Source organism: Taudactylus pleione, unplaced genomic scaffold (assembly GCF_031769625.1).
Source record: "Taudactylus pleione unplaced genomic scaffold, aTauple2 ptg000707l, whole genome shotgun sequence".
Lineage (NCBI taxonomy): Eukaryota > Metazoa > Chordata > Amphibia > Anura > Myobatrachidae > Taudactylus > Taudactylus pleione.
This window is the reverse complement of record NW_028285109.1, coordinates 8,327,336-8,346,162: the sequence shown is the minus strand read 5'-3', so window position 1 is coordinate 8,346,162 and position 18,827 is coordinate 8,327,336. Positions and strand designations below refer to the sequence as shown.

Sequence of the window (18,827 nt, the reverse complement as noted above, 5' to 3'; positions counted from 1 at the left end):
CGCTTTATCCCTGGTGGTCTAGTGGACACATGGGGTATACCTCATGAGAGGGGGAGCCCGCTGCCACTGCCAGCGCCTCCAGTCTGTCCCCAGAGACCAGAGCATGATACACACGCAGGTCACCGCAAGCGGTGACCCGCAATCTTATCTGTCCCCTTCGATCCGGCAGCAGTCCTGGGCGCCGCAGAATCCGGCTAGCACAGACTCTGGGGTCCCGCCGTGATCCCCAGATCTGTACTGGCGTCGCGGCGCCGGCGGGGTGTAGGAGCGGCAGCTTGGATGCCCGATGGACAATCCGATGCTGCCGCTCTGAAGAGTCCTTAAAGTAAAAAAAATTAAAAACTCCAAAAAAAGATTAGGGGCTGCTAATCAGCCCCCCTGCTCTAACAGTGATCCGACTCCGGCCGGGCACCAACTTAGAGGTGCCTCTGGCTTGGGGGCGGGGTTATAGGGAGAGTGGACCCAGTGCATCCTGGGAGCTCAAAGCTTTAACTGCGTGGTGCCCAGATTTGGTTCCCAACCTGTACCCCAAGGTCAACCCTGTGGACCCCCTATGGACCCTGAAGAATAAAGAACCTTTAATGACATATTGCATCCAATAGCTTTGTTAAGATATAAGACGGTCGCCCACTATTTCAGAATAGTGTTCTGCTTCCCCAAAATGTTTGTGCAGATACTTCTGAAAGTCTGCCACACAACTTCATTCAACTCTCCCATCTCTTATTAGTGTTCATTCTAGCACCCTGCACCTGCCACAGCCCATGCAGTTCCTCTTTCCTGTCTGGGGTGTCGCTCTCAACTCTGGTGCTTATAGCACACTCTGATTTGTATCTCAGCAGTTTGTTGCATTAGCTGAGTGTGCTAGAGACACCAGAGCAGACAGCGACACCCCAGGCAGGAAAGAGGAACTGCACGGTTTGCGACAGGTGCGGGTGCTAGAATGAACACTAGACAACTCTCTTGATTTGAGGGTCTACAAAAATACCTTCTTTAATCTTGGCATCAATGATCCAGGGAAACCTATTTCTCAAGTATGTGAATCCAATTTGCATTTTAGAAATCGCTTTAACAAAGTTTTTCATAAGTTTAAGCTTTATGTGCAAAGGAGGAAGGTACACTTTATCAGGGTCACCAAGTGACCTATTCACAACACTTTTCTTGCCTGAAACAAGTGAGGTATGTTTTGGACAATCCTTCTGACCATAGTGGCTTTGCTTGTCCCTCCTGTCACACCGACATAAAAATCAATGGTGCTTGGTATAACCTAGCTGCAACCCTAGCAAAAACCCAATGACCCTTAGATCGCCACAGATATTCCATGTATATTTAGGATACTGAAACATTTTGAACAACAAATTCACGCTGTTGTATGACTCTCTTATGTTTGCAGCATGTGCAATAGATGCAGAAGGAAATATTGCCTATAGACTTCATAGTAAAAGCAACACACATTAGTTCATGAAAATTAACTCATGCCAAGAGCTATTTACTAATAAACTAATGCACGAACACATTGCTAGCACACATTAGCTTTGTTCAATCCAATACAAGTTTTATAATGAAAGCAAAAGTCAAGTAGAATGGATATTGCGTTTACACTATGTTCATATATAACTAGGTTTACCATACTATCCCTGAATTACACAGATTATGTGGCTGGCTGACTTCAAGCCTGCATTTCACCTGGTTTCAATCAGCCACAAACCCTATGTAAAGGCCCCCATACATCAGCAATCTGAAAACCACAATTGAACAATTTGAAGATTTATTGCCCGATTTTAGGATTTCCAAAACTAGCAATCTGCTACATTACAGATCTTTTTCAGTGATTTGCAGATCGATTGCAGCAAACACAGATCTGCCAATCTTGAAAGGCCCATCATTTTACTAGTAACGGTCTGCAAATCTGCTGATCATGTCCATACACTAGCAATTTACAGCCCCAATCCATCTGTGAAATCCAACATGTTGGACAATCTGATTGAACAATTCCAATCACTTTTTTGGTTGCAATCTGCGATCTGTGAAGCCCACACATTGCAGATTTTTATACACAATCGATTGCTGATGTATGGGGGCCTTAATTCATGAGTGTCCCGGTTTAAAGGGATATGGTAAGCCTATATATAACCACAACTGTTTTAAAAAAAAAAAAATCAGGCAATGTTCATATATTGGAACAAACTGGTATATAGAAGTCTAAAGATGAACAAAATAACTTCAAGTAGCCAATCAGTGACATGTAGGAGCCAACTGGATCTTTCAAACGGCCAACGAAAAATGTAGACACCAGCAGTAATTTTAAAGAAAGGTGCACTAGCTACACGACCCATGGGATTTATGCTGATATGAACTATATTATTAATTATACTTTCAATTAACTTAAGCGTAGACTATTTTCTCACTTTAGAATTAATTTACTATTTGTAAATAACTGCTGACTAATTAGAGCATTCAGCAATTCTTCAGGTCTTTACTTTTAGTAAAATGTGCCCAGTATGCTTTCAGACCTACGAAATGTAATACAGGCAAAGAAAACATAAACCTACAACAGGACATCAAAACCGGACATCGTATGCAAATAACTTTTCCTAGCACGCCTTCAATAAAGTGTCTTACGAAGCTTTAAAACAAGTAGCATGGCATTCTGATATTTTATATATACACAGACATACTGCTAGAGAAAATAAAATTAAAGGGACAATACCCTGTTTTCAATATAAAAAAATAAATTAAGTAGAAGTTTTCTGCTTTGTTAGAATCACTATGTATTGTATGGGATTGGTACGAAATTCCAGCGTTCGGAATACCAGCTGTTAGAATCCCGACGCCGGCATTCCAACCAGGTTACAATCCCGATGACTCCAGGTAAGTAAGCCTAACCTGACCCCTAACCCTCCACACAGCCTAAACCTAACCTCCCACCTAGTGCTTAAACCTAACTCTCCCCGCAGCTTAAACCTAAACCCCCCCCGCAGCCTAAACCGAACCCTAACCCCCCCCCCCCCCTCCGCAGCCTAAACCTAACCCTCCCCCTAGTGCCTAACCCTCTCCCTAACCCAAGTACTTACCTTCGGGATTCCAGCGTCAGCATTCTGAACACCGGAATCCCAGAAGTCGAGATTATGACCGCATCCCGTATTGGACTTGGTGATCTACTCTAAAGAGTGAACATCTTTCGCGATCTACTACAGTACATATTGCAAAACTTTTCAGGGCTACGATAATGTACTTTACACATCCAGATACTCCAAAGATATTCTGCCAGTTTGCAGAAATATTAAAGGCACACTGAATTATGACCAATACAATTTCTGTATTGGCCATAATACAGTACCAGAATATAGCTGCAGACGAGCTATATATGTGCAGCTACTGCTTAAATAAGCCCCCAGAAAAAACAGGTAATCAAAGGGTAACCTTATGGTAATAATTGGAACAATTCAATTAAACGTAATGTGAATTGCGCCGGGAAGGAGTTCCCGGACCTATTCAATTGTTTCCCTTGCACCTGGCACTTAGTCGGGAGATGCCTGTTAACGCATCTTAAGCCAGGTGTTTAGGCACACTAACCAACATTTTCCTACTCAATTTCCGGCTGTAATGTTATTAGCGCCGCGCTAAGCTGGTAGACAGCATTGCAGCCGGTACTTTAGTCGGATTTCTGCTCGTACCCTCATGAGGGTGTGAGAATAATTCTTTTAGACAGGCTAACAGCGCGGTCAATTGAATAGCTCCGGGAACCCTTCCTGACGCTATTCGCATATCGTTTAATTGAATTGCCCACCAATGAATCAATATATGTCCAGGTGACATCAGAAATTTTACCTTCTACAGTAGACCGCGAACTACATGTCGAGTGTCCATGATCAACAGGTAGATTGCGATCAACACCGTGGACACCCCTGACCTACAATCTAGATCTCACTTGTTAATTTTAATGTTCCACTTACACATCAGCCTGGGACAACACTATGGACAAACTAGCTTGAGAACTCTCAGAAAACAACTAACCAGTGCCTCTAAACCTCTGACTGCTGCTGATAAACTTTCAGAAATACGTTCTGTTGATGCAAATATCTATCATGCACCAATTGCCCATAGGCAGGAATTAGCACTGTGCCAGTCATCGGCAACTGCCTGGAGACCGGAACATGCATTGTGCCTGCAATTACCAAGTGCCCAGAACTAGCATTATACATGTCATCACCAATTCACCATTTCCAGGAACTAATGCTAATCCTGTAAATACAAATTTCTTCAAAACTAGGGATAAGAACAGTGCCTGAATCCAACAAACATGTATTCCAACCAACATATCAGATGTTCCCCACAGCTCTCATATTGCAAACTTGTTTGGACATGGACATTTTTTCCCTTTTGTTTCAGATCACTTTAAGAGGTTTATATCATTACTTTATCAATGTACAGTGTTGCATATTATATTTGTGTTTATAAATAAAAATGCACTAATAATAACAAACACCACCACACAGATGCACATCGTCCCTGGCTCCTTAAAAGCTTCTGCTGGTATTTCATTTTGACTTACTGGTTCCTGAATTCAACAGTCTGTGGTCTTCCCATCAACTAATTAATGATCGCATGTACATATTGATGTGCAGAAAAATAAACAAAGGCCAATACAATGAAATAGCCACATACAGTGTATAGGCCAAACTAGGATACTGTATGGGAAACAATATTACATGCCATCTTATAACGGTATACACAAGCTGATATAATAAGCAGCAGACAGGATATTCCAGATTGATGAATCAATTGTGATCCAACTGGATTGGCAATCTGTTTGTTTTGAGGCCTGCATATCCAACGTGGCAGATAAAATCTGCTCATTGTGCTGTGTGTACGGGTCTGTATACTTGCTGCAGAGGCCACCGGCCACGAGACCCCCGGCCAGCGGGACAGCAGTGATGGTTGTTCAGTCTGTATGAACAACCATCATCTGCAGATCAGTCAATCTGCACATATACTGCATCTTTCTGGTGTGTACCCAGTTTAACTCTCCTGCATACACACTATACAATTATCGTGGCGATCAGCTAATTATCAGCTGATCAGCCCATAATAGTATTGTGTTCCCAGCTTTAGTTGCAAATTATAGGTCTCAAATAAACTGAACTAAACGTTTGGGATTTTGATTCAATTTCTCTGAAATTATTTATATTCTGGCAGACTTCTTTAAGGTTTCAAACTTATGGTGCGTACACACGGTACGACGGTAACGATCAGATGATCGTTGTCTGATTGTCCTGCATGTGTTGGATGTTCATCCAACACATGCAGTAACCCACGACTATAACGACCCACAAACCTATTGTCGATATCGACCATACGTTAGTTGGTCGATAACGACCATACGTGGCCACAAATCGACCAGCAAAGACACATCTGTAGTTGTCTAAGCACACTTCACCCAATTCAAAAAGTTACACAAAAAAATGTCATGCAGTACATAAGACATTTCCGAGTTCCACTAAGTGTCAGAATTATTTTAGGACAAAGGACAAATGCAGCTTAAAAAAAAACAAAAACAAGTTTCAGAGGGTCCGATCTAAAGGGCTACAATGTTGAACACTGCAATGTCAGTTAGAGAGGCATCACCAAAGATCCCAAAATGTGTATGCTTGGCAACTTATACCCCTTTTCCACCAAAATTCCGGGTCTGACCCAGAGTAGGAACAGAGTTTCTATTCGGATCAGACCTGGAATTTAGCTGGCGCCGACTCGGGATATTCCCGAGTCGGCGCCGCTAACACCAGAGTCGGGTCTGCATAGACCCAGCTTTTCCGGCGTGAAAGTGGATGCTTGGAGATGACGTCATCTCCAAGCGCCACTGAAGCCGGACCAATCGGTCGGCTAACAGAGCACTCCAGGTCATCGTGACCCGGAGTGCGCTGTTCTCACAGCAGGGTTTCACGGGCTACGCAGTGTTAAACCCTGCTATTTACATGGGTTGGATTGCCGGGTCACTCGACCCGGCATTCCAACACTCTCCCCTTTTACACCAGGGAGCTGCCCGGGTTAACCCTGCAATAACCCGGGTTTTAGCTCTGGTGTAAAAGGGGTATTAGATAAGTACAGTACTGCAAAGCCTGGTAAAGTTGCAGGGTACTTTTTTTGCATATTTGTAATGACCACCACTGAACAGCAATAGGGAGTTTATTACCTGGCTTCCAGTTACACTTCAGCTTTAGCGAACAGTTTGCACCTAAAACATATATAGTGTTCATTCTAGCACCCTGCACCTGTCACAACCCATGCAGTTCCTCTTTCCTGTCTATGGTCTCGCTCTCTGCTCATGTACTTCTAGCACACTCAGGTGAAACAAACTGCGCAGATACAGACTAGAGTGTGCTCGAAGCAACACCCCAGGCAGGTAAGAGGAACACAACGGGTTGTGACAGGTGCAGGGTGATAGAATGAACACTACGTAATATACTGAATGAGCTACATGACAAAAGAATCAGAGCAGTAGCTGTCTCTTCCCAACTTAAACATCACTTATGGAAAAAGGAATGTTTAGCATTTACTTACGCTACAATGGTAAAATGGGTTTCATATATATTTACACTACCATACATGGGTACAGTAGATACTGCTATCAGATACTGGATTCCTGCAGTACATTCAAGTATCTTACGTTGCATTCAATTTGGAACATGGCCCCACAAATCTCTCTCATAGTATTTGCCTGAACCATATCATCAATCTCTGCAGTCAAATTTCTGAAACCCACAATAAAATGTAGCCACCATGATTACACTTATAAAGACCTGCTATATGCAGTACCAAGCTAGATGTGATCTGCTCACCCAGCTGGAGCCAAACATAGATAAGCCCCATTACCCAGCCAATATGGGTGCTAACCACCCAGTTGGGCAAATAGGGAATCCAGCCAGGGCAGCAAGGGAACAGATGCACACTGACCACCCAGTAGAAATTCCCTGTAAAACTGCATTATGGGAGGACAATTTTAAACTCAACATCTGCCAATACTTAATATAAAATGTAAAGCTCTTTACAAAAGCTATATAAGAGACACACCCATGATCTTACTTCCACAGATATTACAGCCATCCTTGGTTTGGAAAGGGTCATGCAGGGCCGATAACCATATAAAAGTAATAATATCCACACAATAAAAATAAATTTTACTCTCAAAGGCAATTCCTTATGCGGTGCCAAGTAATACTGCTTTTCCATCTGACTGCCGTGTCGCACCTGGGATTATGTTCACGCTCCCATCCCGAGTGCGACCCCTTACAGACAGGCGGTCCGACCCGTCACTAATGCCGGCTCGATGAAGTCATCTGCATCACATGATGAGCCCGCGCTTGGAGATGATTTCATAGTCTCTTCCTATGCAGAGAACGGGGCCCAGGTCGGATCGACCCGGGTTGCCCGTTCACACTGTATCACGAGCAGGGCTGGACAACCTTTCAACCCTTCTCGTTACCAGGGTTGAAATGCCGGGTCACTCAACATGGCTTATTTCAACCTGGCCCTTTCACACTGCACAGTAACCCTGTTTGCTGAGCGCTCATGTGTAAAAGGGGTATAATAAATGTGAGTTACCCGGAGTAATCAAGTAGCAGAACAGTACAGGTTCCAATCTGCTTACCAGTAAGGAGCAGCCAAACATGGACATTTACATTATACACAGCTGCCCGCCTGTAGGCACAGTATATACAGCTGCCGTCTGATGGCACAATATATACAGCATGCCAAAACTGCACTTAGAGGCAAACTGGCAGCAGGAGAGGTGTGGCAGCGGGCACACAACACCCGGACTGGCACGAAGCAGAAGGGCAGGGAGGAGGCTATGAGCCGGGGACACTTTTACAGATACATGCTCTCACCCGAGAACTCAGTGCGCTGGTGTCTCCGTCTCCCCCGCCCTGTCCCGGTAAAGCAGCAGATACTGGATGCTGATAATAATCCCGATAGACGTGCTGCCCGGTGCCCCGAGGTTTCTTGCTGCTCCCAGGTCCCGGGCAGTAGCAGCTCGAGTACAGTAATAGCTACAGTATCTCCTGCGGAGCTCTGTCCGGGCTCTGTCTGCTGCAGCCAGGGTGCTCACACGTGACAGGGACAGCCAATCAGAGGCCAGGCAGTGGCCCGCTCAGGGAAAGAGAGAGAGAGAGAGAGGGAATAACTGGGAGGGGAGGACGGGAGAGACTGAGAGTGCAGGGGAGAGAGCCGCCAGGAGAGGAGGTGTTTGACCGTGTGTGCAGAGGAACTTTGCGTGCTGTTTTTTCGTGTCTTTATCACTCACTCTGTCTCTCTATTTAGTGTGTATGAATGAACAGAGAGAGAGAGATTTATCTAGAGACAGATCGACTTATCTAGATATATGTATACTGTATACACGATATGGACAAAAGTATTTGGAGCCCGACAGTTACATATACATATACTTCAATATGGAGTCGGTGCCCCTTTTGCAGCTATAACAGCTTCCGCTCTTCTTGGAAGACTTTACACAAGATTGTGGAGTGTTTCTGTGGGAATTTGTGCCCATTCATTCTGTAGAGCATTTATAAGGTCAGGCACTGATGTTGGACGAGAAGACCTGGCTCCCAATCTCCATTCCAGTTCATCCCAAAGGTACTCGATGGGTTTGAGGTCAGGGCTACTCAAGATCTTCCATACCGAACTCATCAAACCATGTCTTTTATAGTTCTTGCTTTGTGCACTGGGGCACAGTCATGTTGGAATAGAAAAGGGTCTTCCTCAAACTGTTGCCACAAAATTGGAAGCATAGCATTGTCCAAAATGTCTTGGTATGATGAAGCATTAAGCAGGGGTGTATCTAGGGATCCAAGCGCCCCTGGCAATGTAATGGACTGGGTTCCCCCCTATACAGTGCCCCCAGTAGTAGTCCCCCCTATACAGTGCCCCCAGTAGTAGTCCCCCCTATGCTGCATTGCTCCCAGTAGTAGTCTCCCTATACAGTGCCCCAAATAGTAGTCCCCCCTATACAGTGCCCCCAGTAGCGGCCCCCCTATACAGTGCCCCCAGTAGCGGGCACTCCCCCATCAAGTGCCCCCAGTAGTGGCCACCACCTATACAGTGCCCCACCCCCCTGCTGTGCCAGGCTTACAACTTACCTGATCCCCGCTCCTGACGAGGCCGCCGATGTACGCTCTGTGCCGGCTCTTCACTTGCACTATAGGAGAGATGTCATGACGTCTTTCCCATCACCCGCTGTGGGGGGAGCCGGAAGACGGAGTTCCATGGACAACGCAGCAGCCAATGAGAGTCTGTCTGACTCTCATTGGCTGGCTGCTATAACAAACACACAGCCGCCGCTGGCAGCTGTGTGTTTGTAAACTGTGAAGGGCAGACCGCTCTCACTGCGGTCTGCCCTACACTTGTGGGGCCGGGGGACTAGCGGGGGTAGTCCACACCCTGGCTGCTGGTGACACTGTCGGACAGCGCCCCCCATTTGGTCGGCGCCCCTAGCGTGTGCCATCCTGGCCAATGGGTAGATACGCACCTGGCATTAAGATTGCCTTTCAATGGCGATAAGGGGCCTAGCCCAATCCCTGAAAAACAGCCCCATACCATTATCCCTCCTCCACCAAACTTCACAGTTGGCACGATGCAGTCAGGCAGGTAACGTTCTCTTTGGCATCCGCCAAACCCAGACTCGCCCGTCTGAATGCCAAACAGAGAAGCATTATTCAACACTCCACAGAACACATTTCAACTGCTCCACAGTCCAGTGTCGGTATGCTTTACACCACTCTATCTGACACTTGGCATTGGACTTGGTGATGTGAGGCTTGCAAGCAGTTACTTGGCCAGGGAAACCCATTCCATTAAGCTCCCATTGCACAGTTTTTGTGCTTACATTAATGCCAGTGGATGTTTGGAACCCTTCAGCTATAAAATCAGCAGAGTGTTGATGACTTTTATGCACCATGCACCTTAGCAGTCATCGACCCCGCTCTGTGATTTTACGTTGCTGTTGTTTCTAAACGCTTCCACTTTCTAATAATATCACAGCTGACCGTGGAATATCCAGCAGTGATGAAATTTCACCAACCATCTTATTGCAAAGGTGGCATCCCATCACAGTACTACCCATTTTGTATCGTAAATGTTTGCAAATGGAGACTGCATGCCTAATTGCTTCATTTTATACACCTGTGGCAACGGGTCTGAATAAAACACATGAATTAAAAAATTAACAGGTGTGGACAAATACTTTTGTCCATATAGAGTATATTTATCTAGATATACAGTACATACAGAAATAGGCTTACAATCGGGCGTATGCAGGGTGTGCGGTGCATGCGGGCACCTATGTCCAGAGGGGGCCCGCACTGCACACCCTGCACCCATATTTTTTTTACCAAGTCCCATGGAGTAGCGCTACACAAAACGTCTGGAATCGGCTGCCACGACCATTTTCCCAGCGTTTTGCACATTCGCAGTAGGAAATCACTGGGAAAATGGCTTCTTCGCCAGTTTCCTGGTGACCTGCGCAGTAGACTGAGGGACACAGAATAGTGCCCAGAGTCTACTGCTGCTGTCAGTTCGCTGCCCCAAGATCGCAACCCCAAGAATAATGGGCAAGTGGACTCACTACCCCCAAAAGCCACAGCAAGCATGAGACCTGGGCTAGACAGGAGGAAGGGGACAGAAAAGATGGAGGGGAGAGAGATTAAAGAAGCCAAGAATGAGGTAAGTACAGCACAGAAACAGAAGAACAAAGGGGAGAGAAAGTAAAAGTATCTAAAACATTAAGGGACTTATTATTATTTCCGGACAGCTCCCAAAGATAAAGATGCAACATTTCTGAGTTGCCGGCACAGAAGCTCCAATAGGAGCCCATCCAGGCCATCAGTGATCAGTAAAGTGATTACATTGTAGTCACATTAAATCCTGCTTTGCCCCCTCAGCTGTGCTACTGTATGAGCCAATGGAATTCCCAGGACCGAAAAACCTGCAAAAGGTAGCCCATAGGCTAACGTCATATTAGGATGGTGTTAGTAGCCGGGGGCAAAGCCCTGGAATACGATGCTTGGTAAATTCCGGCAGCACAACAGCCCCCCTAGAAACCTTTTGGAGATATCTGCTGCAGTCCCTTCTTGTTATATCTTGAGGATACCTAATATTTGCGAGTACCTCCCGAAAATTGGTGATTTTCAAGTATATAACGCTAATGTACTTTAATAAATATGCCCCTACTAGAAAAATGTAAAAGTCCATGAAATAACAAGCAGTGCCTCGAATACAAGAGAGAGTGAGAGTGAGAATTAAAAAGTAGTGGGATAGTGGAGGAATAGGGGCAGAAAGAAAAAAAAATATATATATATATATTTTTTAAACATGTTGGGATTCTTCATACATCCACGATTACATTTATGCCTCTTTCCACCAAAAACCCGGGTGTGACCTGGGTTTTCAGTAGGGGTGTGCACCGGCCACTTTTCGTGTTTTGTGTTTTGGTTTTGGATCTGGATCTTTCTTCGTGTTTTGGATCTGGATTGGTTTTGCCAAAACCACCCTTCCGTGTTTTGGGTTCTGGGTTTTGTGTTTTGGATCTGTATTTTTTTTTAAAAAAGCATAAAAACAGCTAAAATCACAGAATTTGTAGGTTTTTCTGCTCCTATGCTATTATTAACCTCAATAACCTTAATTTCCACTCATTTCCAGTCTATTCTGAACACCTCACACCTCACAATAGTGTTTTTATGTCCAAAACGTTGCACCGAGGTAGCTGGATGACTATGCTAAGCGACACGAGTGGGCGGCACAAACACGTGACCCATCTAGGCGTGAAACTGCAGTGGCAGACAGGATGGCAGTTTGAAAAACTAGGCCCCAAACTGTACATAATGCAAAGAAAAAAAAGTGGTGCAAGATGGAATTGTCCTTGGGCCCTCCCACCCACCCTTATGTTGTATAAACAGGACATGCACACTTTAACAAACCAATCATTTCAGCGCCAGGGTCTGCCACACAACTGTGGCTGAAATGATTGGTTCGTTTGGGCCCCCACAAAACAAGCTGGCAATTAATGTGTCCCTGCACAAACTGGCTCTATGGAGGCAAGATGTCATCCTCATCCTCCTCATCCACCGATTCCTCACCCTCTTCAGTGTGTACATCCTCATCCTCACAAAGTATTAACTCGTCCCCACTTGAATCCACCACCACAGGTCCCTCTGTACCTTCTGGAGGCTGGTCTCCCTGGAAGAGCTGATAATTCATTTTGATGAACATCATCTTCTCCACATTCTGTGGAAGCAACCTCCTACGCCTTTCGCTGACAAGGTTCCCGGCTGCACTAAACACTCTTTCGGAGTACACACTGGAGGGGGGGCAACTCAGGTAAAATAGAGCCAGTTTGTACAGGGGCCTCCAAATTGCCTCTTTTTCCTGCCAGTACAGGTATGGACTGTCTGCCATGCCTACTTGGATGCTGTCACCGATGTAATCCTCCACCATTCTGTCAATGGTGACAGTATCATATGCAGTGACAGTAGACATGTCAGAAATTGTTGCCAGGTCCTTCAGTCCGGACCAGATGTCCAAACTTGGTCCTGCCTGCCCTGCATCACCGCCAGCGGGTTGCTTAGGATACCTAAGTTTTTTCCTGGCAGCCCCAGTTGCAGGAGAAAATGAAGAAGGAGCCGTTGACGTGTCACGTTCCGCTTCAGCTGACAGTGTGTTCACCAGCAGGTCTTTGCACCTCTGCAGGCTTGTGTCGGCCGGAAAGAGAGACACCACATAGGCTTTAAACCTGGGATCGAGCACGGTGGCCAAAACGTAGTGGTCTGATTTCAACAGATTGACCACCCTGGAATCCTGGCAAAGCGAATGAAGGGCTTCATCCACAAGTCCCACATGCCGAGCGGAATCGCTCCGTCTTAGCTCCTCCTTCACTTTCTCCAGCTGCTTCTGCAAAAGCCTGATGAGGGGAATGACCTGACTCAAGCTGGCAGTGTCTGAACTGACTTCACGTGTGGCAAGTTCGAAGGGCTGGAGAACCTTGCACAACACGGAAATCATTCTCCACTGCGCTTGAGTCAGGTGCATACCCCCTCCTTTGCCTATGTCATAGGTGGATGTATAGGCTTGTATGGCCTTTTGCTGCTCCTCCATCCTCTGAAGCATATAGAGGGTTGAGTTCCACCGCGTCACAACCTCTTGCTTCAGGTGATGGCGGGGCAGGTTCAAGAGTGTTTGCTGGCGCTCCAGTCTTCGGCACGCAGTCGCTGAATGGCGAAAGTGGCCAGAAATTTTTCGGGCCACCCAAAGCGTCTCCTGCACGCCCCTGTCGCTTTTCAGAAAATTCTGCACCACCAAGTTTATTGTGTGAGCAAAACATGGGACGTGCTGGAATTTGCCCAGATGTAATGCCCGCACAATATTGGTGGCGTTGTCAGATATCACAAATCCCCAGGAGAGTCTAAGTGGGGTAAGCCACTGGGCGATGATTTCCCTCAGTTTCTCTAAGAGGTTGTCGGCGGTGTGCCTCTTACTGAAACCGGTGATACACAGCGTAGCCTGCCTTGTAACGAGCTGGCATTTCTGAGATGCTGCTACTGGTGACGCTGCTGCTGTTGCTGCGTAAGGTGATACATCTACCCAGTGGGCTGTCACAGTCATATAGTCCTTAGTCTGCCCTGTTCCACTTGTCCACATGTCCGTGGTTAAGTGGACATTGTGTACAACGGCATTTTTCAGGACACTGAGGACACTTTTTCTGACGTTTCTGTACAGTCTCGGTATCGCCTGCCTAGTGAAGTGGAATCTAGACGGGATTTGGAACCGGGGACACACTACCTCCATCAATTGTCTAAATCCCACTGCACTAATGGCGGATACCGGACGCACGTCTAACACCAACATAGCAGTCAAGGCCTCAGTTATACGTTTTGCTTCAGGATGACTGCTGTCGTACTTCATCCTCCTCGCTAAGGACTGTTGGAGGGTCAATTGTTTAGTAAAAGTAGTGGTGTTCCTACTTCCTCTCTGGGATGATGAACGACTCCCAGCAGCAGCAACAGCAGCAGCGGCAGCAGTAGGCGTAGCATGCAGGATCCTCCGGAGGAATCCCGGATAGGAGAGTCAGTCATGCCAGTGACATGGCCTGCAGGACTACTTCCGATCCTAACTAAGGAGGAAATTGACGAGGAGGGAGTTGACGGTGTGGTTTGCAGGCGCTTGGATACAACAGGACAACGGGATTTAGGTGTCCCTGGACTGCTTACGGTCTTAGCCAAAGTTTCTGAACTTGACAGTAACTTTTTATGAACGCGCTGCAGGTGCCGTATAAGGGAGGATGTTCCTAGGTGGTTGACGTCCCTACCCCTACTTATTTCACCTTTACATATGGTACATATGGAAAGACAGTTGTTGTCCGGATTTGGATAGAAATATTGCCAGACCAAAGAGGTGGAATGTTTGGTCTTCTGCCCAGGCATGACCGTGATGGGCTTTTTCATCCCACGGACAACAACTGTCTCCCCCGGAGCCTGATTTAAACAAACCACATCACCATCAGAATCCTCCTCGCCAACTTCCTCCTCAGCGCCAGCTACACCAGTATCCTCATCCTGTTGTACTTCAACAGTGACATCTTCAATTTGCATATCAGCAAGTGGACTGTGGGTGCTCCTTTCAGCACTTGCAGGGGGCGTGCAAATGGTGGAAAGAGCCACCTCTTCCCGTCCAGTGCTGGGAAGGTCAGGCATCGCAACCACCACCACACTTGGACTCTCCTTGGGGATTTGTGATATCTTCTTAGAAAGCACAGTTCTTCGCTGTGCTTTTGCCAGCTTAACTCTTTTGATTTTTTTAGTGGGAGGAGTGCTTCCATCGTCATGTGAAGCTGAACCACTAGTCATGAACATACTAGGGATCGACCTTAGCCGTTCCTTGCCACTCCGTGTCGTAAATGGCATATTGGCAAGTTTACGTTTCTCTTCAGCTGATTTAAATGTCTTTTTCAAGGTCATTTTCCTGAACTTTGCCATTTGGGATTGTATGTGCCCTCTACTATGACATTGGGCATCGGCCTTGGCAGACGACGTTGATGGCATGTTATCGTCTATGTCATGACTAGTGGCAGCAGCTTCAGCACTAGGAGGAAGTGGTTCTTGATCTTTCTCTATTTTATTTTTATCGGAGAAAGTTTGGTCCTCCATTTATGTTATATCGATTTGATATATACGTGCGGCTAAACACAGAAAATAATTTTTTTTTTGGTTTGGACTGGAGTGTACTTTGTGGGTTACAGCACCCTTTAACGGTCAAGCCAGCCGGCCCTTTACTTATGACACAGGCGCACTCTTGGCACTACTTTGTTGATGCACGTGCGGCTACTGCGCACACAATTCACAAACACAGAAAATAATTTTTTTTTGGTTTGGACTGGAGTGTACTTTGGGGGTTACAGCACCCTTTAACGGTCAAGCCAGCCGGCCCTTTACTTATGACACAGGCGCACGCTTGGCACTACTTTGTTGATGCACGTGCGGCTACTGCGCACACAATTCACAAACACAGAAAATAATTTTTTTTTGGTTTGGACTGGAGTGTACTTTCGGGGGTTACAGCACCCTTTAACGGTCAAGCCAGCCGGCCCTTTACTTATGACACAGGCGCACGCTTGGCACTACTTTGTTGATGCACGTGCGGCTACTGCGCACACAATTCACAAACACAGAAAATAATTTTTTTTTGGTTTGGACTGGAGTGTACTTTCGGGGGTTACAGCACCCTTTAACGGTCAAGCCAGCCGGCCCTTTACTTATGACACAGGCGCACGCTTGGCACTACTTTGTTGATGCACGTGCGGCTACTGCGCACACAATTCACAAACACAGAAAATAATTTTTTTTTAGGTTTGGACTGGAGTGTACTTTCGGGGGTTACAGCACCCTTAACGGTCAAGCCAGCCGGCCCTTTACTTATGACACAGGCGCACGCTTGGCACTACTTTGTTGATGCACGTGCGGCTACTGCGCACACAATTCACAAACACAGAAAATAATTTTTTTTTTGGTTTGGACTGGAGTGTACTTTCGGGGGTTACAGCACCCTTTAACGGTCAAGCCAGCCGGCCCTTTACTTATGACACAGGCGCACGCTTGGCACTACTTTGTTGATGCACGTGCGGCTACTGCGCACACAATTCACAAACACAGAAAATAATTTTTTTTTGGTTTGGACTGGAGTGTACTTTCGGGGGTTACAGCACCCTTTAACGGTCAAGCCAGCCGGCCCTTTACTTATGACACAGGCGCACGCTTGGCACTACTTTGTTGATGCACGTGCGGCTACTGCGCACACAATTCACAAACACAGAAAATAATTTTTTTTTGGTTTGGACTGGAGTGTACTTTCGGGGGTTACAGCACCCTTTAACGGTCAAGCCAGCCGGCCCTTTACTTATGACACAGGCGCACGCTTGGCACTACTTTGTTGATGCACGTGCGGCTACTGCGCACACAATTCACAAACACAGAAAATAATTTTTTTTTGGTTTGGACTGGAGTGTACTTTCGGGGGTTACAGCACCCTTTAACGGTCAAGCCAGCCGGCCCTTTACTTATGACACAGGCGCACGCTTGGCACTACTTTGTTGATGCACGTGCGGCTACTGCGCACACAATTCACAAACACAGAAAATAATTTTTTTTTGGTTTGGACTGGAGTGTACTTTCGGGGGTTACAGCACCCTTAACGGTCAAGCCAGCCGGCCCTTTACTTATGACACAGGCGCACGTTTGGCACTACTTTGTTGATGCACGTGCGGCTACTGCGCACACAATTCACAAACACAGAAAATAATTTTTTTTTTGGTTTGGACTGGAGTGTACTTTCGGGGGTTACAGCACCCTTAACGATCAAGCCAGCCGGCCCTTTACTTATGACACAGGCGCACGCTTGGCACTACTTTGTTGATGCACGTGCGGCTACTGCGCACACAATTCACAAACACAGAAAATAATTTTTTTTTGGTTTGGACTGGAGTGTACTTTCGGGGGTTACAGCACCCTTTAACGGTCAAGCCAGCCGGCCCTTTACTTATGACACAGGCGCACGCTTGGCACTACTTTGTTGATGCACGTGCGGCTACTGCGCACACAATTCACAAACACAGAAAATATATTATTTTTTTAGCACTTGGGGGGAGCACCCCTGATGGACAGAGCACCCCCTGGACAACACTACAGCACCCCTTTAGGACTGGGACACTGCACAGGACTTTGGAGTGGACACAGCCCCTATGGAGAACTGACTGCACAACACAGTCCAGCCAGCCCCTATGGACTTTGAAGTAGTGGACACAGCCCCTATTAACAACAGCAGCACAGCACAACACAGCCAGCCCCTATGGACTTTGAAGTAGTGGACAACAGCAGCACTACACTACACTACACTACACAGCACTAACTCCCACCCTCCCTCTTCACTGTCCACAGCCGAGTGAGAAAATGGCGCCGACGCGGGTACCTTATATAGGATCCAAAACCCGCGAGACTCGGAAGGCGGGATGATGACGTTTTGCCTCGATGTCAGATCCGAGTCAGGCGGGAAAAGTCGAGCCTGACTCGGATCGGACTCGGATCGGGGGGGCTCGGGGGGGTTCGGATTTCAGAAATCCGAACCCGCTCACCCCTAGTTTTCAGACATGGTTCCAACCCAGGTCAGACCCGGGACAGACACCGTTTACACAGCACCATTGATCTGGGTTGTTCCCAGGTCAGCCCCGTTCACACTGAACCCAGGTCTGCCCTGCTAAACTTGTGAGGTCATAAAAAGTGAGAGGTGACTGCTCCACAACCACTAATCAGCTCATTTCAGGCATGACCCAGGTCAGATAACCCCGGTTGCGCCATTTACACGGCACCATTACCCAGGTCCATCCTGGGACCGACACTGGTAGCTACCTGGGTTGGATTGCTGGGTCACTTGATCCGGGTTATTTTTCAGGGACCCTTTTACACTGAGCTGCAACCCGGGTAGACCCAGCAAAAACCGAGGTTTTGCTCTGGTGTAAAAGGGGTATCTCTTAAATAAAATGTAATTTCTAAAATATTTTAAAAAAGCAGAACATGGCACAAAAAACTTTAAAAACAAGCAGGCATGTTAATCACCATGAGTTTTCAATCAAACACTATGGGCCAAATGTAATAGGGTGTCAGTTTTAGTAACAGTACAAACTCGCACTTTCTCGCACTTTTAAAAAGTGCGAGTTTGTACTGAAACTCGCAAATTCAATAGCCTGCGAACTTTTCAGCTCGAGGCTACTGCATTTGCGAGTTTAGGACTATGTAAACTGACACCTTTTAATGCGAGTAGCATTAAAAGGTGCGAGTTTTAGAGAAGCCATCACAGATCAGTGAGATCCGTGATGGCTTCTGTGTGCGTGTAAAAACAAAAATGTGCACCCCCTCCCCAAAAGCATAACCAGCCCCGGGCTCAGTCTGGCATGGATCGGTTTTTTTGCGTTTTTTTATTTTAACCCCTGGATTGCCTACTTGGACAAGTGGACGTGATCTACGCATAGGAGAGGTGAGTATGGATTTTTTTTTTCAGGTACACCCCTATGGATTACTTCGGATACTAGGTGAGTATGTGTGAGTGTGAGTGTGCATGTATGTTTTAATAAAATTTTACATTCATGGTGTATGTTTGTTTATTTACGTATTTCTTTAGTTGTGGAACTACAAGTGCCAGCGGGCCCGTAATGCCCCGCATGCTGGTATTTGTGGTTCTCCAAATACCAGCATGCAGGGAAGGCTTGCTGGTACTTGTTGTTCTACAACTAAAGA

The 18,827-nt window shown here is 46.4% G+C and overlaps 1 protein-coding gene across 1 annotated transcript in view; it reads right to left on the bottom strand.

Moving 5' to 3' along the window:
• The window catches only part of STXBP6 (syntaxin binding protein 6), a 115,520-nt gene extending 107,366 nt beyond the window's left edge, over positions 1-8,154 (bottom strand). The window contains exon 1 of the mRNA XM_088456553.1: positions 7,884-8,154. The gene's annotated coding sequence lies outside the window, so the exon portion shown is untranslated. The remainder of the gene's footprint in view (positions 1-7,883) is intronic.
• Between the last annotated feature and the right edge of the window lie 10,673 nt (positions 8,155-18,827).